The following is a 24,098-nucleotide window of genomic DNA, read 5'->3' as shown; positions in this document are numbered from 1 at the left end:
TTTTGTTTTCCCCCAGAGCTTTCTGAGATTTTTTTCTCAAAGAGCCAAGTTTTAAGAGGAGAACCCCACAAATATGTTTAAGAGAAAAACCAGAGGTAAGCCAGCCTCTCTCTCTTTATAAACAGTCCATGCTTTCATATCGTTTCGGAAACTAAAGTACATAATTTTCAGTTCTGCATAATAAAATATGTAATTAAGCAACATTCCACGGTGGATTAAAGAATTAAAAGCTTCAGGTGCAGAAAAGAATTTGTTGGCATTTTCGCTTTCAAGGTGGTATTCTGAGGTGTTGCTTTTTGCTTTCCTTTGACATCGTGTACACAAATAAATAGAAGCAGGTGAGAGGCAGAGAAAATGAAGAATTGGCTTGACCACAACGGGCCTGAAGAAATGCAGGGAGTGTATTTGTAATGTGCCCAAGAAAGGGAAATTAAAAAGGACAGGAATCTTCCTTGCCTGAGGAGATTAAAAAAACAAAAACTTCAAACAGGGGTTTGTGTATGAAGAACTAGGAATCCCACAGTAAGAGACAAGCTGGCCTGGGCAATGCCGACATCCCAGATGCACTCAGCAATTCACATACCAAATGGTACAGTTCAGAAACCTTATTTTTCAGAATAAGAACTTGGTTTCATTAATAGTTCTGTGCCCCAGATACTGAAGTTCATGGAGGCTTTTGGCATTTTTTTCTTACCTTTAAAAGATAATATGTCAGATAAAATCAAACCAGTCAGATGCCAGAATTCTGCATTTAACATCAATAGGGTTTCATTCAATACATGAACTGCAACTATATAGAGTGTACTAGCAGAGTCTTGTATTTTCAAATTCTGCCCCAGAAATACATTTGGTGGAGTGAGTGAGCGAGTGAGAACAATGTAGCCAAAAATTTGATCACACAAAATGGAATAAGATTCATAACTTATGGACAGCCCTCCCTCTTTGTGGTGCATTTTGATTTTCTTTTTGAAATTATGCTTATTATTGAGTGTGTGTGTGTGTGTGTGTGTGTGTGTGTGTGTGTGTGTATGTGTGTGCATATACACTCACCGCAGCACAAGTGTAGACATCAAAGAACAACTTGTGGTAATTGGTTCTCTCCATCTGCCATGTGGGTCTTCAGGTCACGGGTTGGAAGCAAGTGCCTTTGTAGGCTGAGCCAGCTCACCAGCTTTGTATCTGTATTTTAAATGAACAGATATAAAGAGGCTTCCAGAAGTCTTTAAATGTCATCTCTCATGATCTTCTTGAAAAAAAAAAATAGCAACATTTACATCTTACCATGAAAAGAATTTGCTAAGACTGCCATATATATCATCATAAAATAGAGTATTTTAAAATTTTTTAATTTAAAAATTTAAAATTTTAAATTTTAAAATTAAAATTAATATAGAATTTGGACAGAAAACATGAAAATGTAAAAGACTAGTCTAAGGCCACAGAGATTTCTTTCCTAGCTCCTCTTTTAGAAGTTCTAGTTTTAGGGTTTACATCAGATCTCTGGTCGATCTTGAACTAGTTGCTGTAAATGCTACAAGATCTATATCAGAATTCTCTCTACTCCCTTTTCCAAATTTCCCTTACACACACACACACACACACACACACACACACACACACACACACACACCAATTTTTTCTGTACGTTTTGCTTAAAGGATTGTTCTTTCTAGAATTAAATTAACTTTAACACTTTTGTCTAGAGTCAATGACTGCACAGTGTCCTCTCAAGTCCCTGCCTGGTTTTCTTGCCCTTTGCTTTGCTCACTGGACCTGCACTGACTGCTGCAATTCTGGAACCATCCTGGAAGCTGGGTTGTCTGTAGTTTCAAATTTTCCTTGAAGTCATTTTTGGGACTTGGTGTCTTTTTGGTTTCCTGTCACTTTAGGTTTAGCTTGCTGGTTTCTCCCAAAGGCTGTGTGAGACCTGCTGGATCTCACAGATGATTTTAGGGTATCATCTCTCCTTTATTGAGAATTTTTATTTCTTCTAGAATTTTTTCTTTTTTGGGTTTTTTTTGAGTCAAGTCTCTCTGTGTAGCCTTGACTGTCCTGGATTTACTTTGTAGACCAGGCTGGCCTCGAATTCACAGCAATCCGCCTGTCTCTGCCTCCCAAGTGCTGGGATTAATGGCGTGCGCCACCACTGCCCGGCCTCTTCTAGAATGTTTTATAGTTTCCAGTGGGCAGTCTTACATCTCTTGCTCAAGTTCACTCTTAACTTATTTCATATTTTTATTCTAATGCAGTACTAAGTATTACTTAAAATATTTTCATGCTTTGTTCTAAATATAGGGAACCTTTTATTTGTCCTAGAATTTACTCTAAGGTCATTTAATAGTTTTATTTTTGTAGATTCCGTTAAATTTTCTATACATTCACATTAGATACAAATAAAGATAGATTTCTTCCTTCCTTCCTTCCTTCTTCTCTCCCACCCTCCCTCTTTTCCTTCCTTCCCTCTTTCCTTCCTCCCTCCTCCTTCCCTTCTTTCCTTTCTTTCTTTCACTTTAGTTTTTCAGGACAGGATTTTTCTGTGTAGCCCTAGCTACCTTGGAACTTACTTTGTAGACCAGAGTGGTCTAAAGAATTTCTAATTCAGGAATCTGTCTGCCTCTGCCGCCCGAGTACTACCACACCCGGCAAGCACTGGGTTCTTCTCCGAGGCTTCTGTCTGCTCTTGACATCATTTTCACCCACTGCTCCTCACCAGGATGTCACACTAGCCTACAAAATCCCACCTGACCAATGGAAAGAGAAGGAAGAATGAATGAGTATATACTAAAGGAAGAAGAAAAAAGAGTTAGAAGAAGAAAATCAGGATATATCAGAAGACCAGGATGCTTGGGCGGTAAGTAAGGCACCAGAGGGGAGGCATACCGTCTACAGGGTTTGTTACTGTATAAAAAAAAACTTTTGGAAACTGCATGCCAAGATGACTTCTTTTAATACTTTCAAAGGTGTAGGCTGTTTAGGAGTTTGATACATCCACTAAATGCTCTAACTTGGGAGAAGACAGATTATTTCTATATGGAATGGAGGAACTGAAATGGCCAGATCATGGCTCTAGCTCAGGAGTCACCATCTACCTGCCACCTGTGTTGCAAACTGTGTCTAACTGAGCATTATCATCCCTTTCCATCATCACCTTCTCTGTAACTCATTTTGTGCAACAAACCGACAAGTCCAAATGCTTGTAAGAGACTGCATGGCCCACCAAGCCAGTGATACTTTCTCTCTGGTCCTCGGCAGAAAGTCTCTATTCAAGCCATCAAGCTAAGCTGTTCTGGACAACTTGAAAAAAACTGAGAATAAAGCAATTACTTCAGTGTTTTGCCTAAAGAGTTGCAGCGCCTTTTTAAAAAAATAGTTTTGAGATAGGGTTTCTCTGTATAGCCTTGGCTGTCCTGTGTCCTGGAACTCACTCTGTAGACCAGGCTGGTCTCGAACTCACAGAGATCTGCCTGCCCCTGCCTCCCGAGTGCTGGGATTACAAGCATGCACCACCATGCCCCGCATGGCACATACTAACCAGAAAACCTTTCTGCTCTCAATTCTACATTTCGCTTCTATCAGTTACCTTGACCTCCACATAAATATAAAACCAAAGCCCCTACACCCTGTTGCTCACCCATAAATATTCTAGAAATTCAGAAAATTATTGAGTTGAAACTTCACCCCTCCCTGGTTAAAAAAAAAGTCTAGAAGTGTTAATATTTTTGGCAAAATTATTTTTACACTAATTGCTGTATCCATCTGCTCTGTGGTATTGATGAGACTGTGAGAGCATTCGCTCCCTCCTGCAACTCTGCTTCCTGGCCCTACGGAAGCCTGAGCCAGTTCCTTTCCGAGCTGACACCACGGACAACTGCAAGCTCTTCTGTGGAGGATCTCAGGTGAGATTGACACTTGGCATGGTGGATGTCTGGGAAACAAGCAAGTCTAGAGAGAGTTCTATTGATATAAGAAGAGACTATGGGGGTGTGAATGTTTCTTTCCATAAAGAGAACCCCTCTTTTCCACAAAGACCATGCCCACATGCTGGGGGAATCTTCTCCAGACTGCTAGAGCCATGATGCAAAGCCAAGGGTTCTGCCTTTGCCTGTCTCAACTCTGTCTCCAGTAACCTGAAGAGACAGGGTGACTCATACTGTCAGTATGTCTGACAGAAAGCAGTTGCAGAGCCTAATTTCATTGGGATTGCACTAAAATATTTATTTAATTTTAATTAGTTATGTATTCTTTGCTTTAAAAAAAACCCCCACATCTAGCACAATAACTCCTAGGCTTAAAGGGTTAGGGCAGGGGTGGGGACGGGCAGAGTGAAAGCACAAGAAAGAAAGATAAATAAAAATTCACACAGAAAAATAGCAACAAAGAAAGACTGGAGAGATGGCTCAGCAGTTAAGAACATGGACTACTCCAGGGTGTCTGACATTTATACACATAAAAATTAAAAATTAAAAACAAGCTTCTGCCATTACATCATCATGGGTATTCATCATGGACATAATTGAGGTCCACCTTATTGGACAGTCATTCTAGAACATGGGCATATGTAGGTTAGTGCGCTGCACAGAAAAATAACTTGGGTTTTTAGAGATCAACTGTGAGAAAGAACTTCCCTGAGGCATGCCCCACAGGATGAATGAGGAAGCATCTCACTCAAAATTCTAGACTGCCCTTCTATGAACAATTTTATTCCCACTGTTGTGAGGTTGTGAGAGCTGAACCTCCTCCCTCTCTGTTTCCAGTCAGTACCTGGATTGCTTCTGAGTACATAGAAGCGAGAAAAGTAACGTATTCTGGTCACACCACATTAGTGCATTTGAAAGGACAGAGCTTTCTTTTGAGATTTTTGGCATCTGAGTGTGTGTGTGTGTGTGTGTGTGTGTGTGTGTGTGTGTGTGTGTGTGTAAATGCTCTTTGGTGAAAAGATACTGTTAGATTAGGAGATGTCCATTTGTTTTCGATTGTGTTCATATGGCTCCATTGGTGAAAACAACTTTATTGAGATCACATCTAAATATCTTTTTTGTGTTGTTGCTTTGTTTTCCTATTCATAAAATCCCAAACTCAAGAATCCCTAAATTCTTGACTCTATTGATGTCAGGTCCATCGAGAGGGCTCAGTCAATAAAGGAATCTGCCACCATGCATGAGGACCAACACCTACATGACAGAAGGAGAGATCTGACTCCAGCAAGGTGCCCTCTGACCTCCACATGTGCAGTATAGTGTCACACACACCAAAAACATAATACATAGATGTCATGTTTAGAGATGTTCACTGTAAGTTCATCTTACAGTGAAAAGAATGAGAGGCTTTACATCATCATCATCATCATCATCATCATTATCATTATTATTGTTATTATTAGTTTTTTTGCCAAGTGCAACTGAAGGACTTGGGCTTCTGTGGAAAGTGACCTTACCAGGAGATGGTAGAGAGAGAGCTAAGGGTTTCAGAATAAAGGAATAATATAATCTAATATTCCCTGGGTTTTCTTCTTTCTTTAAACAAATATTTACATTTTCTTTATACATACGTATGGTTTTTTTTTTCTCTGCATGTATGTCTGTGTACCACTAGAAGAGGGTGGTAAATCTCTAGAAACTGGAGGGAGACAGTTCTGAGCTACCAAATGGAAGTTGGGAACCAAGCCCAGCAAGTGCTCTTAGCCACTGAGCTGACTTGCCTGCCCTCCTTGAGTTTTGTTTATGCTTTATCTATTCCACACACACAATAAAGAAGTAAACTATTCAGAAATACCAAGAGAGACACACAAAAGAAGTCACCAAAGCCTGTTCTCTCTAACTTGAAGAAAAGAGACATCCTACCAAGACAGAAAACTACACAGTAGCCACACTTTGCCTTTCTACACACCACTGGAAAAAGCATAGTCACCCCCTGTGGCCATCTCTGGACAGCAAAGCAGAGGTCTAGATTTCTACTCCATAGGCTGTACAAGGATGCTTCCGGATCCTAAGGATGGTACTGAAAGACATCAGGTGCACAGTCAAGCCTTCAGGACTTTTATTTCAGTCCTAGCAATGTCAGAGGAAGCTGCCAGGAGGACAGTTACAGGTACTTCCATGTCAGCCAGCCAGGAAGATGCCTAGAGCCCTAGAGGGAAGCCTGGAACGGCTGCCCTGACCTGGCAGTAACAAAGCAGCGTCTTGCCAGAGCAGCAACCCAGAAAGCTAGTGAAAGCAAAAGATTAACGGCAGAGTCCCAGCCGGGCATGTTGGCACGCGCCTGTAATCTCAGCACTCTGGAGGCAGAGGCAGGTGGATCTCTGTGAACTTGAGGCCAGCCTAGTCGACAAAGAAAGTCCAGGACAGCCAGGCTACACAGAGAAACAAAACAAAACAAGACAAAAATACAGAGTCCCATAATGTAATGCCCCAAGTAGGGCATATTTAGGAGAAAAAAAAATCATACCACTATCTAGGAAATTCTCAAAGTGGATATAAAAGCCAATAAGGGCTAGAGGAGAGTGAAGAAAGAATAGGCGAAGCTCACAGGATTCTAGGGTAGAAAACTGTGCAGCACTGTATATCAGACACACGTTGTCCTAAATCCCTCCGAACCCATAATATTCACAGTGGTAGAATGCAGCTTAATATGAACGGTGGGCTTGGTTCACACGCAATATGATGTGTGTGATGGTTGAACTCTTCCTTGTCAACTTGACTGGCTTTGGGCTCACCTAGGAGACACATCTCTATGTGTTTCCAGAGACGTTCAACTGAGGAGAGAAAACCCTGACAGTTGTTGGCACCATCTCACGGACTGGATTAAAAACAGGAAAAGGAGAAAGCAAGGTGCACACCGGTATTTATCCCATGCTGCTTGCTGCCTGGGGCAATGTGACCAGCTGCTTGACGATGCTGCCAAGTTCCTGTCAGGATGGACTACTGTTGTCCCCTCCCCCCCCCCCCATACCAAACTGCTAACCAAAATAAGCCCTCCCAGCCTTAGGATGCTCCTATCATGCATTGGGTGAAGGTGGGGAGAGAGTTAACGGATAGCATGTGTAACTGGGGCTTTCCCATGTTAACAGTGGACTGATAGCATGTGTAACTGGCGCTCTTGGAGGATGTGACCAGAATGGAGGACTGTGGCCGGGCATATCTGTGCCTCCCACTCACTTTTGTTCTGAGCCCAAAACTGCTCCAAAATTGAAAGTCTATTCAACTTTTTAGGCTCAGATGAGTTTGGATTAAATCAAAGTTGTCAATAGACAATATTTTAACATTTTTATGACTTGCAGCAACAATTTCTAGTCTTAAAAAAAAAATAGATCTGCTATAATCACTGGGACTCCAAATGAAAAATGTAATATATATTCATTTTACCTATTTTTATAAAAAGTATTGAAATTGAAAAAAGTAAATGTTAACTATTAAAATAAATTTTTTACAAAATAAATATATCAATTAAGCACTAAAAAGACAATAGAGATATATAAACTGAGATTACAGAAATATTAGACTTATCTACAAAAATGTTTGTTTTATAGTGGTGATTATCCAACCCATTGCATGCTGGCAAACACTCTACCACTAAGATATATCTGTATGATTAAAAGCTGTGGAGTAATACTTCACTAAGAAGTAGCAGTCTTGGCCAGGCATAGTGGCACACACTTTTAATCACAGAACTTAGGAGGCAGAGACAAATGGATCTCCAGGAGTTTGAGACCAACCTGGTCCAAATAGTGAGTTCCAGGACAGCCAGAGACATGTAACATAGAGATCCTATTTCAAACAAAATGAAACAAAAGAGAGAAAAAGAAAAAAAGAAAGAAACAAAGAAAGAAAAAGAAATTACAATCTTGGTTGGAAGAAATATTTGAACATAACAACGAATAGACACTATAAGTGAGAAGCACAAAGAAACTTTAGAATTGAAAAAATAAAGCTGAAATTGAAATAAAAAGTGAAAGGATAGCTTCAAACAAACAAACAAACAAACAAAACAACAACAACAAAAAACAAAAAACCAGAAACCCTACCAGAAGACACTGAAGGAACATCTTAGTTTCCTTTCCAGTTGATGTGATAAAATATTCGGAAAAAGCAACTTAGGGGAGCATAGGTTTATTCTGGGTCATGGTTCAGGAGTATAGCATGTCATTAGTGTGAAAGTTAAGTTATAGCATGTCATTAGTGTGAAAGTTATAGCATGTCATTAGTGTGAAAGTTATAGCATGTCATTAGTGTGAAAGTTATAGCATGTCATTAGTGTGAAAGTTATAGCATGTCATTAGTGTGAAAGTTATAGCATGTCATTGGTGTGAAAGTTATAGCATGTCATTAGTGTGAAAGTTATAGCATGTCATTAGTGTGAAAGTTATAGCATGTCATTAGTGTGAAAGTTATAGCATGTCATTGGTGTGAAAGTTATATAGCATGTCATTAGTGTGAAAGTTATAGCATGTCATTGGTGTGAAAGTTATATAGCATGTCATTGGTGTGAAAGTTATATAGCATGTCATTAGTGTGAAAGTTATAGCATGTCATTGATGTGAAAGTTATATAGCATGTCATTAGTGTGAAAGTTATAGCATGTCATTGGTGTGAAAGTTATAGCATGTCATTGGTGTGAAAGTTATAGCATGTCATTGGTGTGAAAGTTATAGCGTGTCATTGGTGTGAAAGTTATAGCATGTCATTGGTGTGAAAGTTATAGCATGTCATTGGTGTGAAAGTTATAGCATGTCATTGATGTGAAAGTTATAGCATGTCATTAGTGTGAAAGTTATAGCATGTCATTAGTGTGAAAGTTATAGCATGTCATTGGTGTGAAAGTTATATAGCATGTCATTGGTGTGAAAGTTATATAGCATGTCATTGGTGTGAAAGTTATAGCATGTCATTGATGTGAAAGTTATATAGCATGTCATTAGTGTGAAAGTTATAGCATGTCATTGGTGTGAAAGTTATAGCATGTCATTGGTGTGAAAGTTATAGCATGTCATTGGTGTGAAAGTTATAGCATGTCATTGGTGTGAAAGTTATAGCATGTCATTAGTGTGAAAGTTATAGCATGTCATTGGTGTGAAAGTTATAGCATGTCATTGATGTGAAAGTTATAGCATGTCATTAGTGTGAAAGTTATAGCATGTCATTAGTGTGAAAGTTATAGCATGTCATTGGTGTGAAAGTTATATAGCATGTCATTGGTGTGAAAGTTATATAGCATGTCATTAGTGTGAAAGTTATAGCATGTCATTGATGTGAAAGTTATATAGCATGTCATTAGTGTGAAAGTTATAGCATGTCATTGGTGTGAAAGTTATAGCATGTCATTAGTGTGAAAGTTATAGCGTGTCATTAGTGTGAAAGTTATAGCGTGTCATTGGTGTGAAAGTTATAGCATGTCATTAGTGTGAAAGTTATAGCATGTCATTAGTGTGAAAGTTATAGCATGTCATTGGTGTGAAAGTTATAGCATGTCATTAGTGTGAAAGTTATATCATGTCATTAGTGTGAAAGTTATAGCATGTCATTGGTGTGAAAGTTATATAGCATGTCATTAGTGTGAAAGTTATAGCATGTCATTGATGTGAAAGTTATATAGCATGTCATTAGTGTGAAAGTTATAGCATGTCATTGGTGTGAAAGTTATATAGCATGTCATTGGTGTGAAAGTTATAGCATGTCATTGGTGTGAAAGTTATAGCATGTCATTGGTGTGAAAGTTATAGCGTGTCATTAGTGTGAAAGTTATAGCGTGTCATTGGTGTGAAAGTTATAGCATGTCATTAGTGTGAAAGTTATAGCATGTCATTGGTGTGAAAGTTATAGCATGTCATTGATGTGAAAGTTATAGCATGTCATTAGTGTGAAAGTTATAGCATGTCATTAGTGTGAAAGTTATAGCATGTCATTGGTGTGAAAGTTATAGCATGTCGTTGGTGTGAAAGTTATAGCATGTCATTAGTGTGAAGGTTATAGCATGTCATTAGTGTGAAAGTTATAGCATGTCATTAGTGTGAAAGTTAAGGCAACAGGAGCCTGAAGCGGCCGGTCACAGCCAGGAATTAGAATGCCTGCTGCTGTTCAGCTCCCTTGCTCCACAGACAGGGAATGGCGCCACCCACAGTGGGCAGGTCGTCCTAACTCAATTAGCAGTCATAATCGCTCCTCACAAACAGGCCCATCCCTCAAGTTGACTCTTAGTACTTGGCAGGGAAGACAGAGCAGTAGTCATTACTGAATCTCAACAACAAACCAAGCTGTGCCGGACAGTTTTACATCAACTCGACATAAGCTAAAGTCATCTGAGAGGAGGGAACTTCAGTTAAGAAAAGGCCTCTATAAGATAGGGCTGTAGGCAAGCCTGTAAGGCATTTTCTTAATTAGTAATTGATGAGGGAAGGCCCAGCCTATTGTGGGAGGAGCCACTTCTGGGCTCTATGTCCTGAATTCTATAAGAAAGTCACTGGAGCAAGCAAGTAAGCAGTACCCCTCCCTGGCCTCTTTGTAACTCTTGCCACCAGGTGCCTGTCCTGTTAGAGAGTTCCTGTCCTGACTTCCTTTGATGTTGAACAGTGATATCGAAGTGTAAGTCCAATAAACCCTTTCTTCCCCAAGTTGTTTTTGGCTATAGAGTTTCATCTCGGTAATAGAAACCCTACCCAGGACACAAATGAAACTTTAGGAATCTGAGAGACTGTAACAACAGCTCTGCTGCCATTGCTGTCACCTGGATCCTAGAAAGAGATAAGAGAAGGCAAGACTTCTTTTGTTTGTTTTGTTTTGTTTTTTAAAGAACATCTGAAACGTTATTAAATGTAGCAAGAGTCATCAAACCACAGAGTCAGTGAGCTGATCAGACCCCAAACATGACAAACCCAAAGGCAACCATATCTTAAAGTCAAATTTTTTAAAACTATAAAAGAAATTGTCGTAAATATAGCAAGGAAGAAAGAGCACTTTGCACACAGGAAGCTACGTGAAAAGCAGTGGGTTTCTCATCAGAAACCGTGGAAATGAGACGGAAACACACACAAGTTTTTAAGTTAAAAAAAAAATGGATTGTCATCCAGAGGAGGTAGAGAGGCTTCTCACTGTGAGGCACAGAGACCATCTGAGGACCACTGACCTTGAATTTAGGAGTTCAGGGATATAAATAATTCCTTGCTGGAGGCCATTGCATCCTGGGTTGCTTTATTACCCAGAGTTACTGTGACTCTAGAATAGTGGTTCTCAACCTTGCTAACTTTAAAAGAGTCCTTAATGTTGTGGTGAACCCCGCCTCCCCAACCATAAAATTATTTTTGTTGCTACTTCACAACTGTAATATTGCTATTATGAATGACTAATTTGTAATTTACGTTATGAGTCATACTGTAATATCTGATATATAGGATCTCCGATATATGACTCCAAAGGCCTCACAGCCCACAGGTTGAGACCCACTCATCGCGAAGGCCAACCCAAGTCCACTAGTTTCTAGATTACCTTCCCACCCATATACATCAGTAGAGCTTAGTTTATTTCCCCCACAATGCCAAGGGTTTTGAAACAGTAAGAAATATAAACCAGGACTTGAAACTGAAGTCAAATTATGCACTTAAAGAGCTACAGAGAGGGTACCTGATGAAACTGTTTTACCAGAACACTCCCTCCAAACCTCTCTTCCTGCAGACATTTCAAGGTTAAGGGATTTGTTGCTGTTTTGTTTTTGTTTTAATCATCAAGTTCCTTCTAGTTGTGAAAATGAGAGCGATAAAGGCATGGTTTCCTGAATCCTGTTCACAAAACAGTCTATCACATATATGACTGGAAATAACAGGCCTCTCATATTTCAAACATTTGATTCAAGATAAATATAGCAAATGAAGTAACTTTCTTTATAAACATGCTGGAAATGTGTTTCTATCACTAGTATGTAGGCACCATATTGGCCTAATTTTCATCTACTTCAGTTCATATTGTCACTTGTAGAACACTTGTTTCAGTGCAGTGGAGAGTGCCAATTAAGTAAAGTAATTGAAATTTTACAAAGTGCGCCTTGAGACACAACAGGATTCAAATATAAAAAAGGTAATAGGAAAGAAAAAAACTCTAAGTACAAGGTAAACTAGGACTTGTAATAATCCATGATTAAATAAGAACATTTCAAACAACTATAGAAAATATTTTTGAAGTGTACAAAAACAAAACACATTACAATTAAATGAATCCTTGTATTAGAAAAGAAGTCCTCAAGGTAATATACCATCCTTAAAAACTATGGAAAAGAAGAGCAGACTAAACATTATTGAGTTCAAAGAAGAAAATAATAAGCGAAAATTAATTAAAAAGCAATGAAGAATGCAAAAAAAAAACCTGAAAGTTGATTTTTGAAAATAGCAGTAAAAATAACAAGCCTCTAAGAAGAATCACAAACAAACAAACAAACAAACAAACAAAAAAGGAAAGAAAGAACCATTGCACATGAGAGAAACGAAAGAGGAGACATCACTACAGACTCTGTAGATGGCAAAGGATAATAAAGAATTACTATGACCAATTGCACACACATAAATTCAATAACCAAGATAAAGTAGGAAAATCCTTCAAAATCTGCATGCCACTAAAACTCAACTAAGAAAAATGTATACTTGTAATTGTTAGAGAAACTTAACATAATTTTTAAAAAAGTCTTTAAAAATTCATAATGTTGACAATAGCTTCAAAAATATAGCCATTTAGGTATATATCAAAATGCATGTGGGGTTTATATACTGAAAACTATAAAATGCCAATGAAGAAAAGGACATAAGTAATTTTTAAAGTTTTTATTATTTTAAATTGTATGAGTGTGTGTGTGTGCATAATATGAGTGCAGGTGCCCAGAGGCCAAAGGTGTCAGATCATCATGGAGCTAGAGTTTAAATTAGTGTGAGCTCCGTGGGTGCTGGGACATGAACTTGAATTATCTGGAAGAGTAGTGTACTCTTTCCAGCTCCAAAAGTCAAAAATAAATTTATACATGGACTAGGACATTCTCCCAGTTGATGTGTAGATTGAATCCAATAGCATTAAAATGGTTGAGGTGTTTCTATATATTTAAATTACAATTCCAAACCACACTATTCAATTTTCATTCATAAGAATTACGACAATCAAATTTGTCCTGTATTGGCAAAAAGAAAGACACTTAGTTCAATGGAACCCAATCGTGAAGCCAGAAAGAGGTATGCAAACATTTCTCATTATTTCTGTTTTTCTTTTTTAAATGCTGTGTCACTATGTAGCCCTGGTTAGCCTGGCACCATTACGTAGACCAGGCTGGCCTTAGACTCTTAGAGATCTACCTGCTTGTGCCTCTCAAGTGTTGGGATTAAAGATGTATGCCACCAAGTTTGGCTTGGCTCTCCCCATTGAGATATCCTCTCTCTCTCCCTCCCCCCCCCTCTCTCTCTCTCTCTCTCTCTCTCTCTCTCTCTCACTCCCCCCTCCCTCTCTCTCTCTCCCTCCTTCCCTCTCTCTCTCTCCCTCCCTCTCTCTCTCTCTCTCTCTCTCTCTCTCTGTCTCTCTCCCTCTCTCTCTCTCCTTCCCTCCCTCCCTCCCTCCCTCCCTCCCTCTCTCTCTCTCTCTCTCTCTGTTCTTTGAGAATTCTATACAAAGTATTTTGATAATATTTACCTCCCAACTCCCTCCAGAAACACACCATTCCCTACACACCTGACTTTGTGCCCTCTTCCTTTTAAAAGAAATTGTCAAGTACAATTTGTGCTGCTCTTATATTCTTGGATGTGCAGCCTTCCACGGGAATGGGACCAACCTACCAGGGAATACACCCTTAGGAAAAATCTACCTTCTCTCTCCCAGCACCTGTCAATCACCATTAGCTCCTCAGCTAAGGGTAGAGCTTTGTGTCCACCTCCCCTTTTCACGTTAGGATTCTGTCTGGTTTGAGCTTGCATGAATTTATGCACGCTGTCACAACTGCTGTACCCCTTAGGGGCCCCCCTCTTTACTGAAAAAGGAGGGGGTGGGGGAGGGGTATGCGAATGGGACTGGGAGGAGGTGGGGAGGAGGCTGGCATCAGGCCGTAAAGTGATTTTGAAAAATTGCTGTGCCTTCTCAGGTATAACTCCAGTACTGTGTCTGGATGAGTATGAAATCCACCATCTCTGGCTTGTACGACTTCCTTCTCCATTTCTGCAATGATAGCTGAGCCTAAGAAGAAGAAGGTATGGTACAGATGATCCATGTGGGGCTGAGCATTTAGCAGTCTCTTATTCTCTGCACCTTTAACAGCTGAGGGTCTCTAATCACCAACTACTGCAAGGAAAAAGTTTCTCTGTTGCAGTTTGAGAGATGCACTGATTTCTGGGTATAACATTATCGTTATAATATTAAACTGATTCCTAATGACTAATTAATATAATAAATTGCACATAGATTTGTGCAGTTTAATACTATACCCATTTATCAGGGTAATAATATCACATTGACTGCTAGGGCCTATGAAATGTCCAGCATGGGTTCTTTGCCCCAATAATGGTGCCAAGAATGGGTTTCAAGTTGTGGAGAAGGTCTCGAATCCAATCAGAAAGTGGTTGGTTACTCCTTGACCTTCATGCCATTATCGCAGCAGTAGGTGTGTCTCGCCATGTTTACCATTATTGTTGCTTTCAGGGTTCACCGATGGGTAAGATGGGTGGTGGCTTTTCTCTTCCAAGAGTGTGTATAGTACCTTCTAGCACCACGAAGAGCTAGATAGTAAGGATGAGGCTCCAGGAGCATATCAGATCGATTTCTCTATGTTCTTTGGTATGTGGTTTCTTTAACAAAAGAGCCTTAGCATCAGGTTCTGAAGGGCAACACAGTATCTTACAGTGTTTGAGTGGGTGTCTACCCCATCCTGGCACTGGGTCTTTTCTTAGTCTGTGGCATCTAGTGGGAAATTGTTTCCATGTTATAGAGTAGTTCAATTTGTGTGCTTTTATATGTATGTATGTATGTATGTATGGTATGTATGTATGTATGGTATGTATGTATGTATGTATGTATGTATGTATGTATGTATGTATTATTTTAGGAAGCTATACAGTAATAGGTTTTCTCACAACTTTTTTGAAAACTCTTTAATTTTACTTATGAATGTGATTTTTTTCCCTCACCATAGTCTCTTCTCTACCCTTCACTTCCATACCTTAACGCAGGTTATCCTTTCCTTTTCATTATCCCCCTTAACCTTTTATATCGTGGCATCTTTTGACATCCCCCTCCCCATATCCTCTTAGTAATTGTAATTAGTAATTGGTAGGAGCATACCAAATAAAACACTTATCTGAAGATCCAAAGCCAACATGCACAAGTGATCAAACCATGCCATTTTTACTGAGTCTGGGTCCTCTCACTCAGGGTCTTCAGCTCCATCAATTTACCTACAAATTTTAAAGTCCATTTTTCTTAACAGTTGGATAATACTTCATTGTGTAAACTTACTACAGAGCCTATCATCAGTTGATGGATATCTAGGTTCTTTCCGTCTCTTGGCTATTGAGGAGAGCATCAATGAGCATGGATATGTGGTGTGATAGAATCTTTTAGATATTTGCCCAAGAATGGCTTAGTTGGGACACGTGGTAAGCCTGTTTCTAACCTTTTGATGTAACTCCATGCAATTCCGTGGTGGCAGTTCCAGTTTGCGCTCTTAACAGCAGTGAATAAGAGGAATAAGAAAGTTCCTCCTTTCTTACACACATTCCAGCATTTTTGCTTGTGTGTTTGTTTTAATCTAGGGTAAGATGAAATATCAAAGTGGCCTTAATTTTCATTTCCCTGATAACTAATTAATATTAAAACTATTTCTCAGCCATTTGTATTTTGTCTTTTGAGAACTCTCTCTTGAGTTCCATTTTTCAAAAGGATTGTCTTCTTGGTGTTTGGATTTGAGGGGGATTTTGTTTTGATTTTTTTTAGTTCTTTGCATATTCTAGATACTAACTTCTATAAAAAATAAAACAAAGCTAGTAGAGATTTTTTTTTATTCTTCAGGCTGTGTTGTCACTTTAATGATGATGTCCTTTGTTTTTACAGTAGTGCTTGTTTCATGAGGCCTCACTTATTAATTGTTGGTCTTAATGTCTGTGCTACTGGGGGGTTCTATTTATAAAGCTATTTTCTGTGTCAATGAATTCAAATGTATTCCCTACTTCCTCTTCTATCAGACTAAAAGGATCAGATCTTATTTTGATGTTCTTGATCCATTTGGAGTTGAGTTTTGTGCAAGGTGAGAGAGATAAGAATCTAGTTTCATTCTTTTACATGTAGCTATCCGGTTTGACCAACGCCACTTGATAACAATTCTTTTTTTCTTCAATGTGTGTTGTTGTCCCATTTGTCAAAAATCAGTTGAGTGGATGGAGGTAGGTTTCAGCAGTTAAGGATGCTTGCTGCTCTTTCTCGAGGACCTGAGTTTGGTTTTTGTTATTGTTTTTCTAAGACCTTTGAGCATCATTAAATTGTTCACTTGATACGTCCAGTGTTTTTATGTTGGTACCTGGTGTTGTGAACTTCTCTCTCAGACCTACTTTCATTTAGTCCATAGATTTTGGTATGTTGTACTTCTGTTTTAATTTAATTTTAGGAATTAAAATTTTTTTCTTTTCTTTCCTTGACCCCGTTTCTTTCAAAGGTGTGTTGTTTAGTTCCTCTGATTTTATGTGGTTTTTGTGGTTTCTATTGCTGTTGATATCCAGCTTTATTCCATCATGGTCAGATAACATGTAGAATGTTATTCTGTTTTCTGTACTTGTGGAGACATTCTCTATCTCCTGTATGTGCTCCGTTTTGGAGAAAGTTCCATGAGCTTCTAAAAAGAACATGTATTTTTTGGTGTGTGGAAGAGATGTTATATAGGTATCTGTTAGGCTAATTAGATTTATGGTGTTGTCTGACTCCAGAGTGTCTCCGTTTAGTTTTTTCCAGATGACCCATCTATTGATGAGAATAGAATACTGAAATTACTCATTAAAAGCTTTAGATCTAATAGTGGTTTTTTAAATTATAAATTGGGTGCCCTTGTGTTTGGTCATGCATGTTAGTATTGTAATACATTGTTGGTGATTTTTTTTTCTTTAAGAAGCATGAATTTCAGTATCTCTTCTGACTAATTTTAGTTGAAGTAGATTTTGATAGGTATTCGAATAGTTATACCTGCTTGTTTCTTGGGCCCATTTGCTTGGAATAATACCCTTTCCAACCCTTTTACACTAAGGTGATGTCTATTGTTGGTGGTGGTGAGGTGTATTTCTTGGAGACAGTAAAAACTTAGATTCTGTTTTCCAATCCAGTCTTTCGGTTTGTGTCTTTGTATTGGGGAATTGAAACCAAGAGTGTTTAAAGTTATTATTGAAAGATACATATTATTTCCTGTCATTTGTTGTTTTTATGGCATTTTCTCAAATATCTTTTGGTTGTCTGATCTGACGTTATTTATTCCTTGTGACCTCTTGGGGTGCTTATCTTTCCCTTTAGAATGAAGTACTCCTTCTAGTATCTTCTGTACAGCTGACTTAGAAATCATAAAAATCCTTTAGTGAATTTGTCATGAAAATTTTTTATTTCTCCTTAAATTTTAATAGATAGACTTGATGGATATAGTAGTCTGGATTGATGGCTCTGGTCTCCCAGGACTTGAAGTACATTAAAAATGCAGAATAAAGAAAGGGTATTTAAAGCTGCTGGACGGTCGCTTATAAAGTCATGCGCATTAGAACAGGGTTGTTAGACTGAAATCCTTAAGTCCAGAGGGTCTGTATCTCTGGCCTTCAGGAGGTAGAGGCAAGAGGGTTAAAAGATCAAGTTCATTCTTGGTTACAGAGTGAGTCTGAGCCATCCTGAGCTCACCCTGTCTCAAAAGAACAACAAACTGCTTTTAGGATTGTTGGGTGACTTTATGGCAAGAAGAAGAGATCTTTCTGATGCCCAAGGTCAGAATTGAAGGAGTAAGGTCATACAGAACATGAGAAGAGGTGGATTAGTGCACTGATGGGCAAGTCACTGAGACCAGGAGGCACTTTAGGAAGTTCTAGGGTTTTCTCCAGTGTGGCAGGACTGAAATGACCTGATCAGAAGACACTGAGAAAACAAATTTCCATTCTCTTTCCCTTTTCTTTTCTTTAGGCAGTTCTATTCATTTTCCTTGAAGGGAGATGCTTTTGGGGGAGAACTTGAGGAAGCCGGGATAATGCAAAGCAGAAAGGTATAGTTACTAACATCTCAAAATCCAGGATCACATGGATTTAGCCATTTGACTGCAAGCCACATACCTGCAAGGAGCGCAAGTGCTATCCTCACAAAGTCTTGCTCACAGTTGTTCAACAGCTTTGTTACGGCAGTTCTAACCTAAATGGCTATCGACAGGGAAATCAGCGAACCTGGTGGTGTAGCCATAGTATGAAATACTGCTCAGCACCAGAAAAGAATGAATTATTGATATGTTTCATAACGTAGACTTGCACAGCATATTCCTAAATAAAAGCCAAGGACACAAGACCACATGCTGTATAATTCCAGTTTCATGCAATATTACAACTGGAAAAATCAGTCTATGGGAGAAGGATGATGGTTGTCTAGGGCAACATGTGAGGTATTAGCTACAGTGGTACATGAAGGAGTCCTTTGGGTGATGAAAGTGTTCTACCAACCATGACCATAGGCACACTGATGGAAAAGTTGCCAGTACTAATAAAAAGGGTTACATTTTACTATGGGTGTGTTTAATTTATGTAAATTATATCTGATTACTGTTGATTTAAAAGAAAAAATGGCAACCATGTTTCTCTACTCTCTTCTACCCTCTCAGAACTATCTCCTTGTCTTCCTTCTCCCCTCCTTCTTATCCTAGTTATTTTACATTAAATACCTTTTCAGGTAAACCTAGGTATGGTGGTACATTCTTATAATCCAAGCACTTGTAAGATAGATTGGAAGTTCAAGACCAGCCTGGGCCACAGGAAACCCTACCTCAAAACACAAGCAACACAAGGCTGGTACCAGGGCTCAGCAGGTCAATGCTTCCTGCTCACTCACAGGATTCAAGTTCAGTTCCCAGCACCCAGACATGGCGGCTTACAACTTCTTATAACTCTAGCTCCAGGCGATCTGATATCTTCTTCTGATCTCAGAGGGCACCTGTACATACAAGACATAGACATACATAAATTAAAATTAAAATAAAACCACAATCAAAGAGCCTTCAAACTACGCGTGGTATAATGAGGAAAACAGAATCTTCCTGCCAACACCCTTGCGTACAAACAAGAGGTTGACAGAATACTGGTGCCTAAAGGGGGCGATTCAACAGAAACACCTTCAACAAACCAACTGAAGGCATATGTTAGGTCTGTATGTGTATTTACAAAAGCACCTCCAACCAGCTTGGCGTAAAAATGCCGGGGAGATCTCATGCACTAGTGTCCCTGACAGAGGTTCATATTCTGTCAGGGAAGGAGAGTGCTCCGGGATCCTAGGGATGGTCATTGGTGCTGTGTCACTTGAACACTTTTCTCTTTCAATTTCTTTTTTTATGGGAGTAGTTTTTAATTTTAACTTTTGTCTAGCATGAATTCATGGTACATATGAGTAGAGTTTAGTGGGATGTTGACACAGATGGATAAAAGATGCCCTGATTGAGTCCAACCTCTGCTGTTCTTACCCTAACCTCTTTGCTCGCCTGGCCTTCCTGAATGCTACTCACCCTCGGACATACATGTCAACCCTTCCACCAGGTTTGGGCTGAACTCCAGAATGAAAGACATTGAGAAGGGGAGTCTCTTTTCTAGTCACAACATAGGCTTTTTAGCTCTTGTTTTCTACTGTCCTGTTTGGAATCCAATCCCTGTCTCAACACAAATTGTTTATGAACCAATGAGGATTGTTCCTGTAGAGAGGCTAGCTCTGCCTGGTTTTCTGTGGTGACGGTCTTCATTTAGTTTTTAGATTGTGCAGGTCAGGGTGCTTTCAAAAGACAACCCATTAAGCAGCTGATGTTTTAGCTAAAAAAAAAAAAAGCTTGACATGGTTTAAAAACAGAAATTAAACTGATAGAGTCCCCTCCCCCATTTCTGAAAAGTTATACCTAAAGGCACAATCTAAATGTCATCTTTCAGCAGAAAGTTTGCTAAGCAGAGTGGAAGATCTTAGGTGGCATCAGCGCAGCCGCCATGTGGGTGGGAACATAGCTTTGGCTGTGGCAGGCAGGACAGGGTATGAGTCTGGGTCATGAAGGTAAGATCAGTACTGTTCCTTTCTACTTCGATGGACAGAGCTGCTCACTGGCAGAATATTTTTACCAAACATCCCAAGGAAGTGCAACACACACACACACACACACACACACACACACACACACACACACACCCTCCTGTGTGTGAGAATTTTCTGACTGTCACATCTTGAAAGCAGCACTCACCACAGGGTTGAAATGGCATCGCTTGTGCTAGCCTCACCCTTCAAAACAACCGAAGAGTGAGCAACCCCCAAGCTAGCGTGGCATTTGATAGAATGAGTATGGCATTTAGCCAGCCAGGGTCACAGGACGTTGATGGAAGTTATTTTGAAAAGTCAAGTCTATCATCACCATAATAACAAAACCGGGTTTTATACTGTGCATTCCCTTCCAGTTGGCCTAGAGATACCACGCATCTGTATCTAAGGTAGCAATAGTCACGACAGTCGGGCTGTGGGATCAGCCTAGGTGTCTGTCAAGAGGGAAACGAGAAGAGAATGTGGTATATGTATACAATGGAGTTTTATTCAGACATAAAGAAGAATGCCGTTTGCTGGGGAGTGGGTCCGACTAGAGACCACCATATTACACTAAATAAGCTAGCTTTTTATAGATGCGTAGCTCATATACGTGTGTGTATGTATTCTGAAGGGGAGGGCAACTGAGAAGATGGCTGAGTGTTTAAAAGCACTGGCTGCTCTTATAGAGGACTTGGGCTTGGTTCCCAGCATCTACATGGCAGCTCACAACTGTTCTTAACTCCAGTTCCAAGGGCTCTGCTGCTCTTTTCTTGTTTTTGGGGGGTGGGGTGGGATCGGGGTGGGGGTAGGCACCCGGCATGTACGTGGCACGCACACACATACATGTAGACAAGATACCCATACACAATACAGTTAAAACAATTATTTTTAATTAAAAATTATATCTTGTGTGGATGTGCTAGTACGTGCCGACAAGCTGGGCAGGGCATGATGGACAGTCCTCACCCTCCCCCCCCCCTCCCCGTTCTTTCTCATACAAATACAATTTGCTCAGAGAGCTGTCTGTCAAGAAGTCACACTTGCTAGGCATGATACTGCCATACCTTAATCCCACCTTTCAAAAGGCTGAGGCAGCAGAATTACCACCTGGGCTGCAGAGTGACTTCAAGGCCAGCCAGCTTTCAGAATGAGATCCTGTCTCAAAAAGTCCAACATTTTTCTCCAGCCATAATTGCTCACTGCAGGAAGTTTGCTTTTAATATTGCAGTTCCCGGGGCCTTAGACATGTCGCAATAGAGAGTCTGAAGAAGGGGAGAGGAACTCTTGCTTTCTAGCCGTGCCACACGTTGTGTTGTCACCTAGCAGCTGGAGAAGATGCGTCTGCCCAGAGCTCCACAGGACCTCACATGAAAGGGACCACACAGTCTGTAGCAGCAGCAGCAGACAGACAGACGCTCAAGAGCTGGGCAAGTTCGAGGTGGGGACACTCACTCTTCTGGGGAGTTCACGCTTCGCGTTTTGGGACCCTGCTCTCAGCACCTCCCGGCCCTGCCCCCATTTAGTTATAGAATAGCAGTCAACACTAACGCCTGAGCATTCCACCTGGTCCTAGCTACGAGCTTAAGGGTGAGCATTGTCCATGCCCCTTTATAGATCTGTATTTTAAAAAGCACCAGTCCTGCTGGGTGTGGTGGTGGTGCACGCCTTTAATCCCAGCACTTGGGAGGCAGAGGCAGGAGGATCGTTGTGAGACCAGCCTGGTCCTCAAAGTGAGTCTAGGACAGCCAAGGCTACACAGAGAAACCCTGCCTTGAAAAACAAAACAAAACAAAACAAAACAAAGCAAAAAAGCACCAGTCCTTAGGGCATAACATGTACTTGCTGTGTAGAGCCTCAGAGAAGGCACTGGGGCAGGGGGTGTGGGGGTTGGGGGGTGGGGTTGAGTAGCAAGCTGGGACTGAGCTATCTGGAGCACTCATTTGGGTGGTTCCTTACAGAAAGTGTTCCATATGAGCAGCCTGGAGTCCGTCCCTTGTGAGTGGAGGCCTCCTTCTCCTTGATTCATACTGAATAAGATACACTAGTATCTTTTACTGCCATTTTAAAAGACAGGAGTTTAAGTACAGGCCTGCCCTTTTTGTGTTTAAACACCCAGCCATTGATGTTCGCCCCTGTAGACACAGATTCTGTGTAGAAAGAGAAGTCTGAAGCCTCAGTAGATGTGGGCCACAGAAAAACCTCAGTAACCATGGAGTTCTATCCCCAGTAGTCCTGATGAACAGCCCAATGTGATGCAGATTTCAAACAAGTTAGAAGTCAGCATCAGCAGGGCTGGGACATTTCCAAGATTAACAAGGGATATAGTCCAAGGCTAATCACATATTGAATCAATGTATCAATATAACTACTGTATCTAATAAGACTTTCTTCTGTTTGTTTGTTTTTAAGTTGCCACACTCAAAAAAAAAAAAAACAACCCAGAAAGTTAAAAATGAGGGCATGCAATATAGAAATTTTATCCTTTATTGGGAATTTTCTTTAATATAAACTTATATTGTGATTGTAGCTCCCAAATATGTTTTTTTAATAAGAAGCAATAATGGTCAGTGTCTCTTGTGTGATTTAAAGACACTAATTCCACTAGTTGCTTGTTACAGTGAACTGCACTAAAGGCATACGTCCTCAGAACTTGTGACTCATCTTGGCTAAAGATGGGCAGTTGCCTGTCCCGTGAGTCTTGTTATCAACTGCTCACTGAGATGCTACACGGTTAGGGAGGGCGGCTGTCATTACTTTACAGATTAAAAAAATGAAAGAGGGGCTGGTAAGAAAGTGGGTAAAGATTCCCGTTGCCAAGCCTGGCAACCTGAGTCCCATCTCCAGAACCCACATGATGGAAGGAAAGAACCACCTCCCACAGTTGTCCTCTGACCTCCATGTGTTTCCTGGTGTGCAAGCCTTCCTCAAGCCCACTCCAATGTCAATCAGTCAGTCAGTCAATCAATCAATAAGTAAATAAATAAATGTCAAAATTTGTTTTTAAATTGTACTGCTTAGTTTTCTTTTCTTTTCTTTCTTTCTTTCTTTCTTTTTTTCTGAGACAGGGTTTCTCTGTACACCTGGCTGGCCTTGAACTCACAGAGATCCGTCTGCCTCTACCTCCCAAGTGCTGGGATTAAAGGGGTGTGCCACCACACCTGGCAGGCTGCCTAGTTTTCATTGTCAACCTGACATACCCTAGAGGGAGAATCTTACTGAGAAACTGTCTAGATTAAGTCAGTTATAAGCTTGTCTGCAAATGTTGTCTTTACTGCTAATTGACTTAGGAAGACCCAGACCCTTTTGGGCAGCACAATTCCCTAGGCAGGACTTCCCAAATAGTGTTAGGGAGGAGAAATCTGGCTGAGAGCAAGTGGGCAGGTAGGCCTGCCTGCACTCACTCCTCTCTGCCCTTGACCGTGGGGGTGACTCAGTTGCTTGAGTTCCTGCCTTGGCTTCCCCTCAGTGAGAGATTGCAACCTGGAATTGTAAGATAAGCAAACTCTCTCTCCCCTAATTTTTTTTTCTTGGAGGGGTCAGGATATTTTATCACAGCAACAGAAATGATGTCAGAACATAAAGAGTTAGAAATAATCAAGGATTTAAAGACACAGAACTACGTAGGAACACCTATAACTCTAGCTCTGGGGAATCCAAGCACTTTATTCTGACCTCCCCTGACACCAAGACACAGTAAAAAAAAAAAAAAGACTCTCTATTTTGGGTTATGTTTTCTCACTGTTCGTTTTTGAGGAGACAAGGATGACCTGGGTACATGATACAGTGCTAATATGGTCACTTCAGTAATTAAAAGGTTAAGAAAAAGCCCTA

Source organism: Acomys minous, assembly GCF_964271855.1.
Source record: "Acomys minous genome assembly, chromosome: 13".
Classification (NCBI taxonomy): domain Eukaryota; kingdom Metazoa; phylum Chordata; class Mammalia; order Rodentia; family Muridae; genus Acomys; species Acomys minous.
The sequence above is the reverse complement of the archived record's forward strand: the minus strand, read 5'-3'. Positions refer to the sequence as shown.